Raw genomic sequence first — 23,487 nt, forward strand, 5'->3', positions numbered from 1 at the left:
ACCAGTTAGAATGACCAAAATATAACTTAACTTTTAATGGTCACATACACATCCTAAAAATTAAGAAACTTTATATACAATTGTACATTTTTATATAGATGATCTGAGTCTGTAGAAATATGAGATGTGTGATTCATTTTGTGTATAGAAATCATATTGTTCATATCAGCTATTTTGATAGTTGTTGAAGTTGGCACAACTCCTAGTAAGCAAGTTGAACATTAATGGAATCTATGTTAACTCTTTTTAAGTTGCATTATCACAGTAAATACATAAGATCCTTAGGGAGGGGAGGCAACTGAAAGGTGATCCAGTCTGATCATCCGTGCTCTGAATTTAGTAGTGACACAGCACAGTGGGAATGGTTTTAGACATAGTTTCTGTCTGTGACAAATTATTTTAAGATTAACACCATAATCACAAATATCCCTGGCTTCTTCTAATAACCCTTTGCAGAATGAATCCCCCCCCATAGAAAGCATACCTTGCATGAGATTAACACGCTCCTACAGGAAAGACACTATGTCTTATTCATCTTTATAGCCTCTGCTCCTAGTAAAGTAGTATACTGCAGGAGCTCAATTAAATACTTGCTGAAAAGGGGCACCTGGGTGGCTCAGTCAGTTAAGCATCTGACTCTTGGTTTCAGCTCAGGTCGTGATCTCGAGGCTGTGGGATCAAGCCCCTCACTGGGCTATGTACTCAGTGCAGAGTCTGCTTCAGATTCTCTCTCTCTCTCAAGCAAATAAATAAAATCTTAAAGAATAAAATAAATACTTGCTGAATAAAAAACTCAATGATTTTTTAGTTTGTATCATTTCTTGAAATATAACAATTTATATTATGAACTTTCTAAGACTTTTTCTTTTATTTCATCTTAAAACTGTCTATTGTTACAGAGGCTATATCCTATCATTCTGGATTTTGTGAGTGAATCTATGGCCACCCTAGGTATTTATTTGTTCAACAACTATTTTGCCCCTCCTATATACAATGAACTGTGAAGGATAAAAACACACAAAAAAATCCAGGTCCCTAAAAGAGCTTCCATTATAGTGGAGGAATATAATACAGCAGAAAGTCATTAAGTGCCCAAATAGAGATACTGAAAAGTGCTCTGTAACCTCAAAGGAGAGAAAGATATCACTGCATGGGAGATGAATTAAATAGGGAATGATCCAGTTTGTACAGGTGTATCTCAGAGATCATTGCAGATTGGTTCCAGACCACTGCAATAAAGTTTAAATTGCAATAAAGCTAGTCAAATGAATTATTTTTGTTTCCTAGTGCATGTAAAAGTTATATTTATACTATACCGAAGTCTATAAACTGTGCAATAGCATTATATCTGAAAAAATGTACACACATTGATTAAAAAAAATTTATTGCTAAAACATGTTAACCATCATCTGAGCTTTCAGTGAGTCATAATTTTTTGACTGGTGGAGGGTCTTGCCCCAAGTTGATGGCTACTGACTGATCAGGGTGGTGGTTGCTGATGGTTGGAGTGGCTATGGCAATTTCTTAAAATAACAGTGAAATTTGCCACACTCATTGACTCTTCCTCTCACAAATGATTTCTTGGTAGTGTGTGATGCTATTTGATAGCATTTTACCAATGGTAGAACATCTTTCAAAATTGGAGTCAGTCTTCTCAAACACTGCCACTGCTTTATCAACTAATTTTATGTAATACTCTGAATGATTTGTTGTCATTTCAACAATTTTCACAGCATCTTCACCAGGAGTAGATTTCATCTCAAGGAACCATTTTCTTTGCTCATCCATAAAAATTAACTCCTCACCTGTTAAACTTTCATCATGAGATTGTAGCAATTCAGTCACATCTTCAAGCTCCACTTCTAATTCTGGTTGTCTTGCTATTTCTACCACAACTGCAATTATTTCCTCCACTTCAGTCTTGAACCCTTCAAAGTCCTCCATGAGGGTTAGAATCAACACCTTCCAAAATCCTGTTAATGTTGATATTTTGACCTCTTCCCATGAATCAGAAATGTTTTTAATGACATCTAGAATGGTGAATCTTTTCCAGAAGGTTTTTAATTTACTTTGCTTAGATTCATTAGAGGAATCATTATCTATGGCAGCTATAGTCTCATAAAATGCTTCTCTTCAATAATAAGACTTGAAAGTCAAAATTACTCCTTGATCCATGGGCTGCAGAATGGATGTTGTGTTAAGAGCATGACAACAACATTAATCTCATTACACATCTCCATCAGAGCTCTTGGGTGATCAGGTGCATTATCAATGAGCAGTGATATTTTGAAAGGAATCTTTATTTTTGTTTGTTTGTTTGTTTCTAAGAAGTAGGTCTCAACAGTAGGCTTGGAATATTCAGTAAACCATATTGTAAACAGATGTGCTGTCATCCAGGCTGTTTTGTTCCATTTATAGAGCACAGGCAGAACATTTTTTTTTTCACTGTGCAGTTTCAAAGTTTATTTCTGATACCAAAACTTGACAGCACACAAGGGGAAAGAAAATCAACAAACAAGGAACAGCAAATAAATTTATCCTGCATGCCACTTTCAGTCAACAGAATGTGGCTCTCTAGATAGCTGTGTTTAGTAGGCATTTGAGGCTTCAGCCTCACTCAGGGGAAGGACTATTGCAACTGATTAACGACATCAACATCTCACTCAACCCAGAATAAACCAATGGCACCAAAGTTGGCGGCAAGGTTGGCATTGACTGTACCACCAGGGCCAATAATGGGGCCAGTGAAGGTCTGACAAAATCTGGAGTGGTCTTCTAGTGGCATCTGGCCTAGAAAGTATATAGGATTCTAGACCAGAGACCACCAAAATCTTCTTCCTCATCTCAGGTCAGCAGTTCAAACTCAATGTCATCTCAGCTCCAGGGCCCAGATACAGACTCATCTCTAATCCTCATGCAAGTTTTCCCTTCAGACTGGTCCTCAGCCTCAGCTGCAGCAGCATCCATTGCATCCAAGGCCTCATCTGCCGTCTCCATGAACTGTGCAGTCCATTCTCAAGGATCTCTCTTCTGAACCTCTATCTTAGTACTTTCATCTCATTAGTTTCATGGTAGGAATGGAGGCCCCAGAGGAACTCATACTGAGGAGGTTTACTGTTGGGCACTCGTCTGTAATTCAGGTACTTTTGCTTTACAAACTCATAAGTGAGAAGTTTCCTTAGATCTCCAAGGAGAGGATTCTCACAGCAGAATATAGTCCCATCTTGTGTAGTGCCTTCCAGAGGACAGTTTCACTGGCATGGTTGCCATTTGTGAAGGTGATGTCCATATCACTAAGATAGTGTTATTGGGCTCAGGTGTGTCTTTGGTTGTCCCCAGTATGCCAACCAGGGACTCGGGGGTACTGATGAGAATATACAGGTGTTCTTCTTTATCAATCTCCTTCAGTTGAATCCCAAATTTCTTCTCCAGGATAAACATCAGTGTATTCATGGATGATATCCCTCAGCATTTCTGAGTGCATGATGGGCACCTTCATGTAATCTTTAAGCATCAGCTTTTTAACCAACTTATTTGCTCTTTCCTGAAGAAAAGCTACATCTTGGGGATGTGAGGCACCCAGGTTCTGTGAGGCACGCAAGGTGGGAGAGGGATACAGGTTCTGCCAGTCGTTTGGGAGTGGCTGTCAGTGGGAAGTGACCAATCAGGTGGCAGAAGTCAGTCTGGTGATAGGGGCCAGTCAGCAGGGCTTTGCCAATCTGGAAGACCATGCCAGCCTGGTGGGTTCTGCCATCCAGATGGATTCTGCCAAGCCAGTGGGTTCAGCCAGACAACTGCACCACGCCAGACAATGGGGTTCTGCCAAGCAACTGAATTTTGCCCGGCTGGTGGAGTATGCCTAGTTGGGAGGCTCTGATGTGTTGGTGGGGTCTACCTGATGGGTTCTGCCAGGCCAATGAAGTCTGGCAGAGCACACTGGGGGGGTACACCATGTGGGTTCTGAGTAGTAACTGGAACTGGTGCAGACCTCCAGGTCCCTGTAACCAGTGGAGCCCAACTCTGATCCTCACCGCTGTTCTCATCCACATTGAAGTTATTAATCTTGTAGGTCCTCTTACCCTGAATTATAGTCTTGGACTCCAGAGTCTGATCCTGGGAAGCAACTGCTGATATCTGTGCAGCTGCACCATCAGATTCAGGGACACCTAGGTTGGTCTGTACTTCAGGCTGTGAAGTAGCCATCTTGGCTTAGTTAATATTCTGGGTCTGGGTATCAGCTGTTGGGGCCCTAGTGGTATCATTCCAAGCCTTAAAGGCCGTCTTAGGTTAAGTGTTGACTGTCTCACTGGCCCTGACAGAAAAATTGTAGGTGGCATTTGGGCCCACCTTAGTAGTGGTGTTCTAGGCCTTAAAGACCATCTCAGACTTGTTAGCAGTTAACTCACAGGTGGTTGCTGCCTGGGAACAATCATAGGCATCATTTGGGCCCTTTGGGGTGGCATTCTGGGATATATAGGCTGCCTTAGGGGGCACATTATGTATCTCCTTGGCATTGAGAGCCTGAGAGAAATCATAGGCACCATTTAGGCCTTTTGTGGTGGTGTTCTGAGCCTTAAACGTTGTTTTGGGCATAGTGAATATCAGCCTGAATATCAGCCATCTCACTGGCTGTTGGGGGCTGTGAACTCTGGGGACTAGCATTAGGCCCAGCTGCTGTGGCCTGGTTGGTAGGTGGCACCTCCAAGATCTAGATTGTCTCCATCAGGATCTGTATAAGCAAGGTGTTGTCTTCTACAGAGGCCTCAGCCTAGAAGGCCCACACCATCACACCATAGTCCATTTTGTGAGCCATGGCTCCTGTTCCTCTGGCAAGAGCAGAGCCTTGCCTCAGACTCCAACCCCAACCCCTTCATTGCCTCCCTTCTTCACCACTCAGGGGATCAGGATTGCTGTGCTTGGCTCTCTGCAGCCGCACCCTCCCTTGTCCAGGAGAAAATGCCAATGTGGCAGCCCAGAATAGACATAACTCTTAAGGGCCCTAGGATTTTTGGAATGAGCATTGACTTCAACTTAAAGTCACCAGCTGCATTAGCCCTTAATAAGAGAGTCAGCGTGTCCTTTGAAGCTTTAAAGCCAGGCATTGACTTCTCCTTTCTAGCTATGAAAGTCCTAGATGGTATCTTCTTCTGATAGGGTTCTTTGGAAGATCTGTTGTTTAGTGTAGTCACCTTCATTAATTATCTAAGCTAGATATTCTGAAGAACTTGCTGCAGCTTCTACATCAGCACTTGCTGCTTCACCTTGCACTTTTATATTAAGGAGACAGCTTCTTTCCTTAAACCTCATGTACCAACCTCTGCTAGCTTCAAATTTTCTTTTGCACTTTTTTTTGATGTAGTGATCCACGATTCATTATTTTCATATAACACCCAGTGCTTCATGCAGTACGTGCCCTCCTTAATACCCATCACCGGGCTAACCCATCCCTCCACCCCTCCCCTCTAAAACTCTCAGATTGTTTCTCAGAGTCCATAGTCTCTCATGGTTCATCTCTCCCTCCGATTTCCCTCACTTCATTTTTCCCTTCCTTCTCCTAATGTCCTCCATGCTATTCCTTATGTTCCACAAATAAGTGAAACCATATGATAATTGACTTTCTCTGCTTGACTTATTTCACTTAGCATAATCTCCTCCAGTCCCATCCATGTTGATGTAAAAGTTGGGTATTCATCCTTTTTGATGGCTGAGTAATATTCCATTGTATATATGGAGCACATCTTCTTTATCCATTCATCTGTTGAAGGGCATCTCAGCTCTTTCCAGTTTGGCTATTGTGGACATTGCTGCTATGAACATTGGGGTGAATATGGCCTTTCTTTTCATTACATCTGTGTCTTTGGGGTAATTCCTCACTACTTTGAGGCTTCATAGAATTGAAAAAAAGAGTCAGGGCCTCACTCTGGATTAGGCTTTGGCTTAAGGGAATGTTGTGGCTGGTTGATCTTTTATCCAGACCACTAAAATTTTCCCTATATCAACAATAAAGCTGTTTCTCTTTCTTATCATTGGTGTGTTTACTGGAATAACACTTTTAATTTCCATCAAGAACTTTTCCTTTGAGTTTACAACTTGGCTAACTGACACAAGAGGCCTAGCTTTTAGCCTTTCTTGGTTTTCTTCACTAAGCTTAATAATTTTAAGCTTTTGATTTAAAATGAGAAACATGTGACTCTTCTTATCACTTGAACACTTACAGGCCGTTGTAGGGTTATTAATTGGCCTAATTTCAATATTGTTGTTTCTCGGAGAATTGGAAGAACTGAGAAGAGGGAGTGAGATAGGGGAACAGCCAGTCAGTGGAGCAGTCAGAATATACACACAACATTTATTGATTAAGTTCACCATCTTATATGGGTATGATTTGTGGCACCCTAAAGCAATTATAATAGCAATAATCACTAATCACCATAACAATATAATAATAATGAAAGAGTTTGAAATATTGTGAGAATTACCAAAATGTGACACAGACATGAGGTTAGTAAATGTTGTTGGAAAAAATGGCAGTGATAGACTTGCTCAAAGTAGAGTTACCACAAACTTTAATTTGTAAAAAATGCAGTATGTTCAAAGTATAATTAAGCAAAGAGCAATAAAACAAGGTATGCTTGTAATTCCAAAGTGGAACCTTGTTTTGTTTAAGAGAGGTCCCTTTTAAAACCTACTGATGGTATGTATTGGCTGGTTATCTTTTAACTCCTTTGTAAAATTATTTCTTGTTAACAAGGTTGCTTATTATCATTTTTTATGTAATATCTAGACTGCTAATGGAGATTACCTAATTCACTGGTTAATGTGAAATGTGATGCCAAGTCCTGATATGTTAAGTGCACTTAGGAAAGGCTTGCTTCCCTTAAGGTTTTCATAAGACACTTGGCACCACCCAGACAACTTATAAATTTATTTTGTAATTACAAAGTTAATCTAGAAAAGACCTAATGTGTATATTGTGCACAGTTACTAGTCAAACCAGTAGATGAATTTCTAATCAAACCTGCTTCTTCAAAACAAAACTATCTTATCTATCACCTTTATTTTGTTTTAAAAAAATTGTGGAGGGACAGATCAAGCATGTATAAGTCACTGGTCAACCTGCTATTTCTCAACTAATCAAAAATGTCTCCTGCGTTTCCATTTAGTATAAATTATTATGATAAGAAAGGGGCAAGTACAAACAATAATTAGCCACTGTGATAAAAGAAATCAAACCTCAGTAGAACTGAATGAAAAAGCACCATAGTATATTTTTTCCTGAAATTCATTAACCTTACTCATATGAAACTTACCACAGAATTTATTTTGATCTAAATACACACTTATTTTATTAGGAGTTATTCACCACATACTGTATTAAATGTACTCTATACACATGGAGAAGTTAGGTAGCTCAGAAATTAAGTAGATATCCTGTCTCATGATAATATAACTTATCTCTTTGGAAAATAAGAGGTCATTGATGACAGTAATCTGAGATTCAAGAAGATAGTTGTTGAAAGTAATGGATAAAGATTTAGGGTCTCATTCATAAAAGAGAAAGGGTTTCATTTCAAAGATGATTGAAAGGAAATTACCAGGCCTCACATGATAAACATTTAGCTCACTATCTTTTCCCTCCTATGCTCAATTTTTTTTTTAAAGATTTTATTTATTTATTTGACAGAGAGAGAGACAGTAAGAGAGGGAACACAAGCAGGGGGAGTGGGAGAGGGAGAAGCAGGCTTCCCGCCGAGCAGGGAGCCCGATGCGGGGCTCGATCCCAGGACCCTGAGATCATGACCTGAGCCGAAGGCAGTCGCTTAACCAACTGAGCCACCCAGGCGCCCCCCTATGCTCAATTTTTGCATATTAAATCAATTAGTCCTCTATTACTGTAAGGAAAAAATGCTTCTTGATTGGTTCATGAGAAAATATATTCTTTACAGGTGTCTATTAGTTTCCTTCCATAGTAATTTAAGTGAAAATATATTTTTCACTTCAAATTTCTAAGGCGGAATTTTCAATACCCTAGTCTTAATGCCTGCAACATAACTGTTCTGAAACTATTCTTATTTATGCTTTTCTACACTACATTGAATATCTTATGGGAAAATACATCTGTGGAATACCACAGCATTCAGTTTTTGCTGGTAATCTATACTAGCATTTCAAGAAGACCATATTCAGAAGTAGTGTTATAGGGACGCTTAAGGGAACACTTGTCCAAAATAGGAGAGAAAGTAATGATAACAGCAACCACAAAAGCGATATAAAAAAGGAAACTTTCACACATTAATTTTGCATGATGCTAAAACAATAGGTTGAAAAATAAGAACTTCAACTAATCAGTTGTTTGCTTATTCTACATGATTATAAATAACCAAGTCAACAATTTCCCCGAACATTGACTTAACTTGCCTTCTTGAATTCCAGAATAGATATATTTTGTTGCAAGTGAGTATATACAGAAAAGATAAGAAACTATACTTTCAGATTATTTTGGGGTAACATTGGATCAATATCATTCTCCAACCATAAAAACTTAATGATGTATGCTTTGTGTATACTTACTCTGTAATTTATTGCTTTTGGTGCTTCTCCCATTTCCACTTATTCCTGATGTATGACTCCCAATGTGGATAATCAAAGTCCCCTGAAAATAATTGGTCAAAATATTTCCTAATAGACACTAGAAACAAATTTGTAAAATAAAAAATAGCAATATTTTACTGCTTTTGGTAAGCACTGTTATTTCATTGGGTGGCCAACTAAAAATTCCTTAACTCTATCTGGTCACTCTCTGGACCCATCCAAATACATACAAACCCACATTCCTACACACACACACACACATACAGACACACAGACATATACAATCTTTTTTTTTTTTTTTAGACATATACAATCTTAATCACATAGTGTAACTGCATCAGAAGTGCCATAGCTCATTTACAGAAACAGTTATAATCATTCTAAGCAGCGTGTAACCAGGACCCCTGCTACACCCCTTTAGGCAGTTAACTGTTCCCATACTTAAAAAAAAAAAATAATGCAGAATTTATCATGTGATAAAAATACCATAGAGAACAATAAATTTCTTAAAAGACTCAAGGAGGAAACATTACAAAAAGTCAGGCAATAGGAGGGCTGGCTTTATTTGCATATGTTTACAGAAAAGACTAATTAGGACCCATTTAGTTCCAAGGGGCAAGAATCAACTCAAATTAACTTAAATTAAAACAGAATATAATTGGCTCATATAGCTTAAAAGGATGCTGGAGAAACTAAAAATAGAGTGAGGAACCACAGAAACCAGGACCTCAGGGTCTAGAAATAGAGAAAAAGTTACTAATATATATAGCATTAATATAATGTATTATATATATGTATATATATATGTATATATATATATATACACTAATGTTTGTATGTATGATATACTAATGTTGTGTGTGTATATATATAACACACATATATATAGTATATTTTGATTAGCCAGGAAATTTTCTTTTTCATTTTGAAACACCTAACATTGTCCAATACAAATACACTGTGACGTTGCTTTACAGCTGTTTGGAATATTTAAAGTGCTGAGTGGTGATTCTTAGAGTACATTCAGGTTAAATCTGTGAGGGAAAGCAAAAAACAACTGGAGACAGTAGAGATTTCTCATTGAACCAGAAAAACAATTATAGGACCCAGAAAGTATTAAGTTGATTAAAGAACTTACAATAATATCTAGCCTTTAGTGAGTGTTCAGTAAATATTAGTTCTTGCACTGTACTTTTGATAACTCATCTCATTTATTCCTTACAATATCCAAAAAATAGAAAGTTTCGTTTTACAACTGAGGAAATTGGAGTGCCATGAAAATTTTGCAAGGTCACACAGCTTATAAATAAATGATTCATCTGGGGTTGAAACCCAAGAAGGTTTCTCTCAAATCTATTGTGTTATACTACTTGTCAAAACAGTGCATTATAGTAAAATTTTAAGTTATGCTATTAGTTGTAAGGTAGATTTGCTTATATAAATAGATTTAGAATAGTAGAATGGATATCTTAACATAAAAATATTTTTATCTTCAGTATTGATATTTATTTCAAGTTTAACGACACACAAAAGTAAACCAAAAGTATATGTAACTCTTTCAAACTGAAGAAATACATTTTACACTATGATCAGTAAACACATGGGTTTTCTACTTGTGCAACTGAAACCACAATTTTATAAAGCAATATTTACCTTATCACATGTGATGTACTTTGGTATATTAAATCCTATTAGTTAACAATAATGATGGCAATGACCTATGAAATTGATTTCTTAATCTATTAATGGGTTGTGATCCATGCTTTGATAAACACTCATTTAGACAATGATGGTTGAAATAGTCATGCCTACTTCTTTTTAGTTCTTAAATATAATTGGATTTTGCAGTTATTAACTTCAACTGAAAAGAAAAAGAAACCTAAAGCCCCCACTCTAGAAGGTTGTAGTCAGGATTCACTCTGCTTAACAAAGGAGGTAGGCAGTGGCAGCATCTCACAAACATTGTTCCCTCTAACAATGTTTCTCCTTAATCTTCCTTAACCAGCTACAATCCCAGATCTTTATTCTACTTGTCTGGGAGGTAGTAAGTCTTTTGCTACTTACACTTCTCATTAATACCAATCTTAACCAAGTTACCAAATTCTATCCAGTGGAAGTGGAAGTTACAAAATGGGGGAGGAAGGCAGTGCTTCAACAAAATTAGACAAAAAATATGTCAGAAAAACAAAGAAAAATATGGCAGTAAATATATTGGCTCCTATACACAATCTCAGGCCACTGGTGTCAACAGGAGACTCTATAATTATTAAATGGTAATTACTGTAGTAAAGAAATTATAGACCTAAGTAAGTATGGGTCAACCTGGTTTGCTTTTGTTTTCTTAATATTTTGATGGACTTGTTATAAATTTTCTCTTTTAAAATTTCCATGAAGGCAGAATGAAAACTAGTTAATATGAAAGGCTTTTGATTAAACCTTACAGATATCATATGTTGAAAAATAAATGGTGGCTAGCTCAGTATAACACATTTTTCCTACTATTTCAAGCTACATTTTTATATTTCAGGGTTAATTTATTTTATTTTATTAAATATAAACCACAACCATTGTTGGAAGATAAAATGGAGATACTGGATATACTTCCGGTTGGTGGTTTATCCAATAAAGATACTTTTCTTGTTCTCTTTCCCAATCCATATCTTCCTTAAATTGTTCTTCAGCATGTAAAATAAAATATGACTAATGATAAATTATTAATATATGATTCATTTTATGAATTTTATTGTTTTTCTTCCAAATCATTATTTTATTCTATTTTTAAAATAGGGTACCATGTTTGAAAACATAAAAATACTAAATTATTTTAAAGAACAAGATTCTGAACATTTGTTTTCTGAAAAATGGTGTGGAGTAATAAAGCTATATTGGCTTTTAGCATATAACAATATTTAATAAACAGCTGATATAGACCATGACAGCCAAGTAGTTAAACCCTATAAGACAAATGAGAAAACACCAAAGGCTTTCTGGAAGACAATGATTTTATTGCACTGAAAGCTACCTACCTTTATACATGTGAAAAATTACTTTTAATGATATATTAAAGAAGTGAACCTCCATTTCATAAACAGTAAACTTTCCCAAGTGCAATGCAAAAATATTATCAGTCTTAGTCCTTCTCTAAAATTATTTTACTAAGAATAAAAAACAGACAAATTGAGGTTTAACTGTAAGAATTTTCTCAAATCTTTATTTGGCCTTGAACTTTTATCTCTTATACCACATCCTCTTCCTGTAGCAAAGTACACACAGAAGGAAAAAAGAGATTAATTAGCCTCTTAGCCACACAAACCTGACAGAAGTTCCCAAAGAATCCTGCATAAAACAAGAAAATAGTTATATAAATCATTTATATAAATAAATGTCTACTTTCATTTCCAATTCCAGGAAGCCTTGCACTGTTGACTGAGGTTCCAGATAAACACAAGAGGTATTAAAAAATCCCTTCCCACATGGCAGTATCTATTGCTCCTAATGTAAAGAAAATTACTAACTCATTTAATGAAGATGATCTAGTTTTATTTGTTAGGAAATAAGGACTCATTATTTTTACTCATGTGATCTGATACCTTTTGGTGTTAGCAGCTACCAAATTATGTCAGCACCTGCTAATAATAGTAAATTAGAGAAATATTGACAATTTTTTTAATATCTGTGATTGCTATCACTTGTCCTAAGACATGTCCTGAAACCTTCCTCAAAATCCGTGACAAGGGGTGCCTGGGTGGCTCAGTCATTTATGTGGCTGCCTTTGGCTCAAGTCATGATCCCAGGGTCCTGGGATCTAGCCCCACAGCTGCTCCTGGCTCAGCAGGGAGCCTGCTTCTTCCTCTGCTGCTCTCTCCGCCCCCCCACTTCTGCTCTCTCTCTCTCTCTCTCTGTCAAATAAATTTTTAAAACCCCATGACAAACCAATATAAAATGCATTTAGTGACTTGATTGTTGTTATTCTGATTTTCTAAATCTGTTTATATATTCTTAGAGGTTCTTTTCTTAGCTCCTGGGGACAGATTTTACTTTATTTTTGGATAATTTTTGACTTACAGAATTATGGCAAAGATAGTACAGAGAATTCCTGTATATCACACACAGAGACTTCCCTATTACTAATATCTTATATTAGAATAGTACATTTGTGGGGGCCTGGGTGGCTGAGTTGGTTAAGCGACTGCCTTCGGCTCAGGTCATGATCCTGGAGTCCCTGGATCGAGTCCCGCATTGGGCTCCCTGCTCAGCAGGGAGCCTGCTTCTCCCTCTGACCCTCCCCCCTCTCATGTGCTCTCTCTCTCTCATTCTCTCTGTCTCAAATAAATAAATAAAAAAAATCTTTAAAAAAAAAAGAATAGTACATTTGTTACAATTAATGGACCACTTTTATAAATTAATATCCAACCTTTATTCAGATTCCCTTAGTTTTCATCTGCTGTCTTTTTCTGTTTGAAGATTCCATCCAGGATACCACATTACATTTAGTTTTCGTGACTCCTTAGGCTACTCTTGCTGTGACAGTGTCACAAAATTTCTCTTTTTTTCCCTAAACTTAACAGGTTTGAGAAATACTGGTCAGATATTTTGTGAAATGCCCACCAGTTAGAATTTGTTTGATTTATTATTATTAGACTATTTGTTCTGGGAGAGAAGACCACAAAGGTAAAGTGGCATGATAATCATATCAAGGATTCTTGCTTGCTTGCTTGCTTGCTTGCTTGCTTTTCCTTCCTTCCTCCCTTCCTTCCTTCCTCCCTCCCTTCCTTCCTTCCTTCCCCCTTCCTTCCTTCCTTCCTTCCTTTCTTCTTCCTTCCTTCCTCAGTGTTAGGTACTACAAGATACTCCATTATCATCTATATATTTTCTGCCCCAGTCAGCCTTTTCTCCAAAAAGCTTTGTTCCTTTTATTGGGGAATGGTCTTAGAAATCAAAATCTGTGTGTGCTCATTGCTACTGGAGTGCTGGAGTGCTGTTAGTTATAGCTTCTCTTAGCTGACAAAAAAAGAAAATATATCTGTGTATAATAATTATATTATAGATAATACGCATATCTATACATATTTGTATATGTATCCATCTGTATCTATTAAGCCACTGATGTCTCCATCATCATACTGATGTCTCCAACTCTAATCCATTACCACTTGGGTCATTGCAGATTCCTTCCTTGTTTATCTGTAAACTTCCATTCAAACAGAAACCTGACTCCTACTATCAACAACACATTTACTTGATTGTTAAATTCCAGTATACACGTATTGCAGTATCTGAATTGATAACTCATATCCTGGTGGGAAAACTTTCACCAAGTACAGTGTTTATGTGCAGTTGCTTTTGCCTTTAGTCTTAAAGACTACATTATTTCCAAAGTTACTTAGGTCAGCAATTAATTCTCTCACCCCCTTCAGTGAGATTTTAAAATACATTTGTAATACATTTAGATTCTTTTGACACCTTTCACATTCCATCCTGGAATGTATACATTAAGTATTATTCTTTGTGCTGTAAAAATTGATTGGTTTTGACAAATGTCTTGGATTCACCATTACAATATCATATAAAATAGTTTCACTGCCTTAAAAAGTCCCCTGAGCTTTACCTAATCAACATCCCCAAACCCCTGACAACCAGGGACTTGCTTACCATATCTATGGTTTTGTCTTTTCCAGAATGTCATAAAATTGTAATTGTACAGTATGTAGCTTTCTCAGACTGGCTTCTTTTACTTAGCAATGGGTATTTAATTGTCATCCACATTTTTTTCATGTCCTGATAGTTCCTTTGTTTTTATCATTGAAAAATATTCTAATGTACACATGTATTAGAGTCTGTTGTCCATTCAAGTAGTGAAGGACTTCTTTATTGCTTCCAGTTTTTGGTAATTATGAATAAGGCTACTATAAGCTTTCGTGTGCAGGTTTTCTTTCTGAACATAAGTTTTCATATCAGTTTGATAAATGCCTAGAAGTGCAATTGCTGGATCATATGGTAAAATTAAGTTTAGTTTGGAAAGTAACTGCCAAATTGTCTTCCAAAGTAGCTGTATGATTTTGCATTCCCATCAGTAATGAATGACAGTTCTTGTTGCTCTGCATCCTACCCAGAAGCTGTTATTGTTGGTTTTTGGATTTAACCATTCTTGTTAATGGCTTGTAATGGTATCTCATTTTTGCAATTTGCAATTCCTTAATGACAAATGATGTGGAGTATCTTTCCATATGCTTATTTTCCACCTGTACATCTCCTTTTTTTGTAATGTCTTTACCTGGATTTGATCCCATGGAATGAGTTAGGAAATGTTCCATTTGCTTCTATTTTCTGAGGTATATTGTAGAAAGTTGGTATCATTTTTTTGTTAAATGTTAGGTAGAATTCACCAGTGAAATCATCTGACCCTGTTGATTATGTTTTTAAAAGTTTATTAATTATTGATTTACTGTCTTTACTAGATATAGTTATAGGTACTCAATATATAGTTATAGATACTTGATATATAGTTATAGATACTAGACATAATTACAGATATAGATATATTCAGATTATCTATTTCTCCTTGTGTGAATTGTAGTTTGTGTCTTTTAAGGAATTTGTTCATTTCATCTAAATTATCAAATTTGTGGACATAAATCAAATTTATAGTGTTTATTATCTTTCTAATGTCCATCTATGTCTTCTCTCTCTCTCTCTCTCTTTTTTTTTTTTTTCACTTGGTTAGCCTGGCTAGAGGTTTACCCATTTCTTTTTTATATTTTCAAAGAACTTTTGTTTCACTGATTTTCCCTATTGATTTTTTTCTGTTTTCAATTTCATTGATTTCTGCTCTGAATTTTATTACTATTTTTTTCTGTTTATTTTAGGTTTAAGATGTTCTTCTTTCTTCAGATTTCCTAAGGTAGAAAATTATGTAATTAATTTTAGATATTTGTTCTTTTCTAATAGATGCATTTATTGATATAATCTTCCCTCTAAATACTGATTTTTCTGCATCTCTCAAATTTTGATAAGGTGTATTTTCATTTTCATTCAGTTTAAAATGTTTTTTTAATCTCTTGAGATTGCTTTTTTGCCCCACGTGAGAATAGAAGTGTAAGTTCCAAATATTTGGGAATTTTCCAGCTATCTTTCTGTTATTGATTTCTACTTTAATTTCCATGTGGTCTGATAACATATTTTGTATTATTTCTATTATTTTAAACCTTGGTAAGGTGTGTTTTATGACCCAAAATATGGTCTATCTTGGTGAATGTTCTATGCAAGTTCAAGAAGAATGTGTATTCCATTATTGGATGAAATATTTTATAAATGTCAAATAGATTCAGTTTATTGATAGTGCTATTCAAGTAAACTGTATCTTTACCAGTTTTCTGCCTTCTTGAACTATCGATTACTGAAAAAGGAATGTTGAATTTAACTATAATAGATTTCTTTCTTTCTCCTTGCAATTCTCTTAAGGTTTTGCCTCATGTGTTCTTAGGCTTAAACACATTAATATTGTTAGATTTAAGCTTGGGAAGCATCACTTCAGAAAATTATATAAAGATATAAAATAGTATAAATGTGAAAAAAGTAATGGAAATAAATAAATTGTATCATTTGGTTTAGCTAAATTGGTTGTAAATTACTGAGTTCCTGGCTGTGGGTCATTTTTTTTTTTTTTTTTTTGAGTTATAAAAGGTTTATGCGACTCCTGGTGATTAATACTCATATTCCTTAGCTGCATAGCTTGCTCTCCCTCCATTTTTGTCTTGTTTTACAAATAGAGTGATTTCTGGCCCTTTGTAAGAATAAGAATGTTCTTCCCCCCATGGTTCTGAAATAACACTCCATTAAAGTTATTTTCCCTGGATGATAGTCCAGAAGAAATGTCACAGTGAGTATTCATACCCTCCCACTGTCAAAGCCAAGAGGTAATTTTTCTCATTTCTTTACTGTAAGAACCTGGTAGTATTCCTGGAGGTATCACTCAAAAACATGTATGACTACCACTCCAGAAGTGTATCATTCTCATGGCAGTCCACATTCAGCCTCCAGCAATTTATAAAAATTACTATTTAAGTGATCTTGATGTAGTTTTAGAATATAGATGCGGTCTGGAGACGATGACCAAGAAAGAATTCTTGAGACATCTTTGGTGCAAGAAGGTGATTTTATTAAAGCAAGGGGACAGGACCTGTGGGCAGAAAGAGCTGTTGCCCTGGGGTTGTGAGGGACAACTGATTATATACTTTGGGGTTGGGGGAAGTAAAGATAAGGGAAGTTCCAAAAGGATTTTCATATGCTAAGGAGACTCACAGGATATAGGAGGCCTTGCTATTGTCAAACTAAGGTTGTTTTTCTAGCAAGGCATTAACATTAAGACAGGAGCTTTCTTCTGGAAGTTAGGTTATTGATAAGAATGCTTTTTTTTTTCCTTGTAAATCACTAAGATGTTTGTAAACCTAGGGAGACTCACGTTTTACAGACTATAATCTCTTCTATAAATTAACCATTTGTTTGTCCTTCCCTTAGCTTTAGGGCAGGCCGGAGTGCCTGAGGAATGTCACACATATCCCACCTGGGAGTGTGAGGGTTGGTTTGTGGGGTGTCAGTTTGTGCTTTGTCCTCAGCTTGCCTTCTTTTCCCTCATTAATCCTACAAGTTTATGGCTCTAGTGGCTTCTGTTACAGGTAATCAGATCTTGGTTCTGACTCTCCAGATTCACCTATCTTTCCAGATTTGTGGGTTGTTGTTTTCCTTGCTACCTCAATTCTATGATATATCCAACAAAAGTTTTTGCCCAGCTTTCTCTTATTTTAAGAACAGGAGTGATGACTTCCAAGTTCTCTACATGTTGGAGCTGAAACTGGAAGTTCTCCTTGGAAAAGAATTTACAAATTGTTTATATTTTGCAAATCTAAATTACAAAACATGTTTAATACATCTAAAAACATGTTCAAATGCAATAGCAAATATCTTCTTACTAGAAAGAATGTTGTTTCTGTTTCAAAAGGCCAGATAAAATATAGGGTATTTTTACATCCATAGCTGTGGAAGTCATAAGAATGAATTCTACTATTTTAGTGTTGTAGAACTGGTAAGCAAAGTAATTCATTTTCTAGGCTTCTATGTAGTGGAACACAATGCCAATTGTAGATAAGTAATGCCCTTACATTCCAACCAGAAAAATATTTAAACTTTACATTTGTCTTTAAAGTTCCATTCCCACATTAAATTTCGTAGAATTAATTACTTTAGGGAATACTATTACTCAGTCTGAGGCATGTATTTTAATCATTAAGGTAAGCTTTTCCCTCATTAAGGTCCCTTGATAAACAAGCTATATATGGTTTTGATGGCAATCACAAGAGGGTATTTTTTTTAACCCATAAACTGTCATAGAAAATAAAATTAATTTAAATTTGGTTTAACAAAAATCCTTTTGCTTATTATTAAAACCTAGGAGAAGAGTCAATACATTTTAGAAAGCCACAATCAGCTCTATTTACCTAAAAAAAAATAAAATAAAATCAGCAAGAAATACCCTAAGAAGCACTTGTTTTCTTTCTTTTGACAATTGATTAACTATGGCAATGTATGTAACTGGACACCCCTCCCATGATTAAAGAGGTTGGTTTGAAGAATCAATGGGCATTTTTGTTTTTTGTATTCTGTTATTCAAAATCTGGATTACTTAAGCAAAGCTAGTTATTTTATATTGTTTGACATAAATCAAAAACTATTTTCACCATTTTTTTCTTCATTGAATTTGTGGCATAACCTGAGTTATTTAATCTTATGCATTTGTAGCAGGAGTAAAATAGAAAATATAGGAATTTGGAATTTAAAAAGCCTATTTTACACCAATCTCCTCATTTTATACTGGTGGAAACTAAGGTCCAGAGATATCAAATGATTCTTTTTATGAAATATATGAAATGATTCTCTTTATGCAAAGAAACTATTACTCAATCACAAGTTAATTCTAATCAATATCACATAAAAGAGGTTGACTTCAGTGTACTGGTGAAAACTTTTTTTTTTTAAATCTAACCATTTAAAGCCTCTGGAAATGGTCTTAATGGTGAAAAGAAAATAAAGAAACATCTATTTGAACCAAGACTACTACCTCCCTCTCCCACCTCCCAGCTCAACAAGGCAGAGACTACACTCTAGGCTGCTGCAGTCAGGAACAAAGCACCCAGATGGAGGGTTTTCTTCCTAAGAGGAGCAAGATATCAACATTTCTTATACTGCCCCCAGCTACCTGCTGCTGAGGCTGTCATGGGTGAGTGCAATTGAGAGAAGGGCTTCCTTCTACCCAGCCCTGACTCATGGAACAGAGGCTCTACCTTGGGTATAGCACATGTGAGAATAGTGAACACCATCACTCTTGCTCCAGCTTGAAGGGTGGTGGTTTTGATGTAGGAAAGACATTAGGGTTCAAAGTTGACAGCCAAGAAAGAATTCTTGAGACATCTTTGGTGCAAAAAGGTGGTTTTATTAAAGCATGGGGACAGGACCTATGGGCAGAAAGAGCTGCACTGGCGTCATGAGGAGTGGCCCATTATATGCTTTCAAATTGGGAGGGGATTAGGGATAGTGTAAGTCTCTAAGGAATTTTGGAAGCCAGGTTTCAGGACCTTGAGGGGGCTAGCTATTGTTGGGAAAAGGTAATTTATCACCATTTATTACCCTCAGGTCTAATAAAACCTGAGTCATGAGACCCTTCAGATACATATCGGTGGGTCATATGTTTGGGGGATGACTGCCAACATATATCTTGGGGGAATAGAGATAAAGGAAGTTTCCAAAGGAATTTTTATATGTTAAAGTAGATTTAGAGGGTCCTGCAGGTTTGGTTAAGATTTCCTTTTGCCCTTGGCAAAGTATCAACATCGAGGTAGTTCAGTCCCTAGAGGAATGTTACTCTACTGACTTGTCAGTGGGCTGTAGGTAGTAAGGAAATTTAATAATTTTTCTTCTGCCTTTTTTTCCCCACATCAGTTTCATGCCAGAAGAGGCAAGCTGAGAGTAGTCTAAGCTATTGCTCACCTCATTGCAGTGGTGAAAGGTAATTGGGAGATTATATGTCAAAAAAACTGCTGAAATGATCACATAGGAATTTTTTAATATTAAGGTGGGCAAATGCAAATCCTCTCAATTATTGTCAGAAAACTTCTGAGTCTCAGCCAAGTGCTTTCTCAGGCATAAGAATGGTAGCAATCATAGCTGTTGCTTTCAGCAAATTTGGCACACTCCCGGTTATATCTGTGACCAAATTCAGTGCAGTGGTGGGGTAGCCTTCCTAAAGGAAGAGATTATAGGTCAGATTCCTAGATTTTCATAGCACATGCTTCCTGCTCAACTTCTCTTCAAAGCTCTTAGGATTAAAACTAATGATATGTAGGTCTTGACAAAGGCCTAGTGAAGTCATTTGGTAATTAAGGCTATAAGTCTAAAGCAGGATTGGCAAACTTTTTTTGTAAAGGGCCACATTATAAATTTTTTAGGATTTATGGGCCATATATTCTCTGTGGCAAAAGCTCAGCTATTAAATCATAGTATTAAAATAAGCAATGACAATATGTAAACAAATGAGCATGACTGTATTCCAATCAAATTTTACACTGAAATTCTAATTTCATATAATTTTCATGTCATGAATATTCTTTTGATTTTTTTCAACCATTTAAACATACAAAAATCATTCTTAGCTCATGAGCTACACAAAAACAGGCAACTGGCTGGTTTTGGTCTTTGGCTTGTGGCCTGTTGATCTCTGCCTAAGGAACTTGTTATCCATCTATACTAGCTATTTTACATTTTAACTTGGTGGTTGTTTAATCACCAGAAATTTTTGTACCTTAATATCATTACCTTAAACTCTAAAAAATGTCTTATTAAATTACATGCATATATTGACCATATAGAAAAACTGAGAAAGAGTCCTTAAAAAAAAGTTTCTGTATGTTCTATAAAATATAAAGATGTCACTCATGTGATGGCCATTGTAAGAATAGAGATATAATAAAATAATTTGAAAATCTAGTATGTAAAAGAGTTTAGTAGTATCATTAAAATATGATGTTTCTTTTTATCAAATAATGAGTATTAGTTATCCACCATGTTTTCAATTTTTGGCCTAGGCTTCCAGATTTGAATTTAATATTCAAATTCACTAATTATATTTATCCAGACTTTGTTAGACTTATTGCTCCATATATCTTTATTTGTATTTTAATGATTTTATTGGATATCCATCTTTTATTTTGAAGTTTCTCATCTCTGTTTTGGAGGTAATTGAGGTAAATAGCCATGAGAAAAAATTACTGTTACTTTAAAATTTGGTAACAGAATTCTTCAGGGAGAGAATTTTTTTTTAATTTAACAAAATATCTTAATATATTGTTGGATATTAAACATTTGATTCACAGAAAATGGCCTAAGTGGGGATGTGGGGGAGGGGTAAGTAACTAGCTGAATTTCTTTGGACAGAATTTATCAACAGGGGAGAGATGCATGGGGTTAAAAACAATGAGAGGCAGAATAAAGCAGAGAAAGGGGCTGAGTAAATGGTAATAAAGCAGTGAGAACTTTCTAGTGGCAAGAATGGTCAAAGTGGGGCGTCTGCCTTCAGCTCAGGTCATGGTCCTGGAGCCCTGAGATTGAGCTCTGGGATCGAGCCCTGCATCAGGCTCCCTGCTCAGTGGGAAGCCTGCTTCTCCCTCTCCCACTCCCCCTGCTTATGTTCCCTCTCCCGCTGTGTCTCTATCAAATAAATAAATAAAATCTTTTAAAAATTTTTTTAAAAATTAAAAAAAAAGAATGGTCAAAGAATGCCTGCTATTTCATTTTAAGTATGCTGTTCTGTTCTGTATATTGCCTTGCCCCCAATGCCTTCAAACCTTCAATAAAAGGCCGCTACAACCAAATTTTGCATCAGTACTACACTGAGGGAGTGCTAGAGTAAATTTAGTGTTTAACATAGAGTTTTTTGGTGACTGATGAGGAGAACAAAGGAAAAAGGAAATGTAGATAAAATTAAATTTCCTTACAACTTGCAGCCCATTAACAAATACTTGAGACAGGAGGAGTATGACATTTCTCCAGGAACTCAGAAGTGTCCTAATGTTAATGCCTTGCTAGAGGCAAAAAGCAACCTTAGCTTGACAATGGCCAGACCTCCAGGATCCTGTAAGTCTTCTTTAACATGTGAAAATCCTTTTTGAAACTTCCTTTATCTCTTCTCCTCCTAACTTAAAAGTATATAATCAATAGCAACTCACAATCTCAGGGCAGCTCTTTCTGTCCATGGGTCCTGTCCCTGTGCTTTAATAAAACCACTTTTTTTTTGCACCAAAAACATCTCAAGAATTCTTTCTTGCCTTTCACTCCCAGACCCCACAACACATCACATCAGAGACTACACATTTCGAATATGTGAGATACATAATGGGAATCACTAATATGGCAGTATCTAAATGGAGCACTGGGGGTTATATGCAAACAATGAATCATGGAACACTACATCAAAAACTAATGATGTAATGTATGGTGATTAACATAACATAATAATAAAAAAAAAGAACATGGCAGTATCAAGAAATCAAGGACAGAATTGACTAGAAATGTCCATTAGAGATATTGGGAAAGACCCTGGGCTTCCTACCACATGTGGGTGGGTATTTGAGTCAATTTTATTTAAATATTTTTTCCAAGTGTAATGTAAAGTTACTTACTGTTTTTTCCAGCTTTAAGTATAAATGACAAATAAAATTGTATTTATATAGAGTGTACAACATGGTAATTTTATATATGTATAGCATTGTGAAATGATTACCACAATCAAGTTGATTAACATATCTAGCACCTCACATTGTTACTTTTTTTTTTTTTTGGTACCGTGAGAACACTTAAGATTTACTCTCTTAGCAAATTTCAAATATTAATACAGTATTGTTAACTATAGTCACCATGCTGTACATTAGATTCCCAGAACTTACTCATCTTATACTGAAAGTTTTTACCCTTTGACCAACATCTCCCCATTTTCCTCATCCCTCCACCCAGCCCTTGGTAACCACCACTCTACTGTCTGGTTCTATGATTATATTGTTAATAACAACATATAAGATTGTACAGTATTTCTCTTTCTCTTTCTGGCTTATTTTACTTAGCATAATGTCTTCCACATTCATTCAGTTGCCACAAACAATGGAATTTCCTTGTTTATTTATGGCTAAACAATAATATATACATAAATAATGATTATATATATTTTATATATATATATAAATATATATATATGCCATCCTAACAGATGTGAGGGACTATCTCACTGTGGTCTTGATTAGCATTTCCCTGATGATTCATAATGTTGAACACCTTTTCATATATGTGTTGGCCATTTGTATGTCTTCTTTGGAAAAAAAATGTCTATTCAGGTCCTTTGCTCATTGTTTAATCAGGTTATTTGGTGTTTGTTTGTTTGTTTTGCTGTTAAGTTGTATGTATAAGATGACCTGCAGAACGTGGGGAAAAAAAACCTGCCAACCATATATCTGATAAGGGGCTAATACCCAAAATGTATAAAAGACAGGTTGACTGTAGTTCATCAGAGGACTTAGGCATTATCTAGATGACCATATTAGTTTGTTTGTTTGTCTTTTTTTTTTTTTGTAGTTTTTAATTTTATTACGTTATGTTAGTCACAATACAATACATCATTAGTTTTTGATGTAGTGATCCATGATCCATTGTTTTCGTATCACACCCAGTGCTCCATGTTGTATGTGCCCTCCTTAATACCCATCACCAGGCTAACCAATCCCCCCTCCCCCTGCCCCTCTAAAACCCTGTTTGTTTCTCAGGTCCATAGTCTCTCATGGTTCATCTCTCCCTCCAATTCCC

At 35.9% G+C, this 23,487-nt stretch overlaps 1 pseudogene; it reads right to left on the reverse strand.

Moving 5' to 3' along the window:
- Positions 1–2,588: 2,588 nt before the first annotated feature.
- Positions 2,589–4,873, reverse strand: LOC145717958 (melanoma-associated antigen D1 pseudogene; annotated as a pseudogene).
- Positions 4,874–23,487: the final 18,614 nt, after the last annotated feature.

Source organism: Leptonychotes weddellii, chromosome X, assembly GCF_054177405.1.
Source record: "Leptonychotes weddellii isolate Sample4059 chromosome X, ASM5417740v2, whole genome shotgun sequence".
Lineage (NCBI taxonomy): Eukaryota > Metazoa > Chordata > Mammalia > Carnivora > Phocidae > Leptonychotes > Leptonychotes weddellii.